The sequence below is a fragment of the Bison bison genome, unplaced genomic scaffold (genome assembly GCF_000754665.1).
Source record: "Bison bison bison isolate TAMUID 2011002044 unplaced genomic scaffold, Bison_UMD1.0 scf7180017864310, whole genome shotgun sequence".
Classification (NCBI taxonomy): Eukaryota; Metazoa; Chordata; class Mammalia; order Artiodactyla; family Bovidae; genus Bison; species Bison bison.
The window spans coordinates 1,909,314-1,909,760 of record NW_011494882.1 but is presented as its reverse complement, the minus strand read 5'-3'; positions in this window follow the sequence as shown (position 1 = coordinate 1,909,760).

The window sequence follows — 447 nt, the reverse complement described above, 5'->3', positions numbered from 1 at the left end:
GGGATGGAGCCGGCAAGTAGAGCGGACCAAACTTTATCTACAAAAGGCGTCTGGAGTTTACCGCCAGCTGCCTCCGGCGGGGCGCAGGAACATCCTGCGACTTAATTAAAGGGCGGCTGGGGCGCCGGGGGTCTCGGGCCGCTAGGGATCTCCCGAGCTTCTCTGAAGGCGAGCCCGGGCGCTCCTAGCTGCCTGCTCAGTGGAGGACGAGAAATTAGCTCAGGGTTTCTGCCACTCCTCCTCTAACTCTACTAGAGGTCAAACAAGCTCTGAGCATCTTCAAAAACGCACGCGTGCTGGTGTCTGCGCGTTTTTGCCTAAGTGCTGGGAATTTCGCCTCAAAGTTAGACGCACCGCGGAGCCCGGACCTCCAGGGTCCTAAGCACCAAAACTTGGGACCGTCTGGGGTGTCCTGGAGGGAGTATCACCGTCGCCCTTTTTATTGGC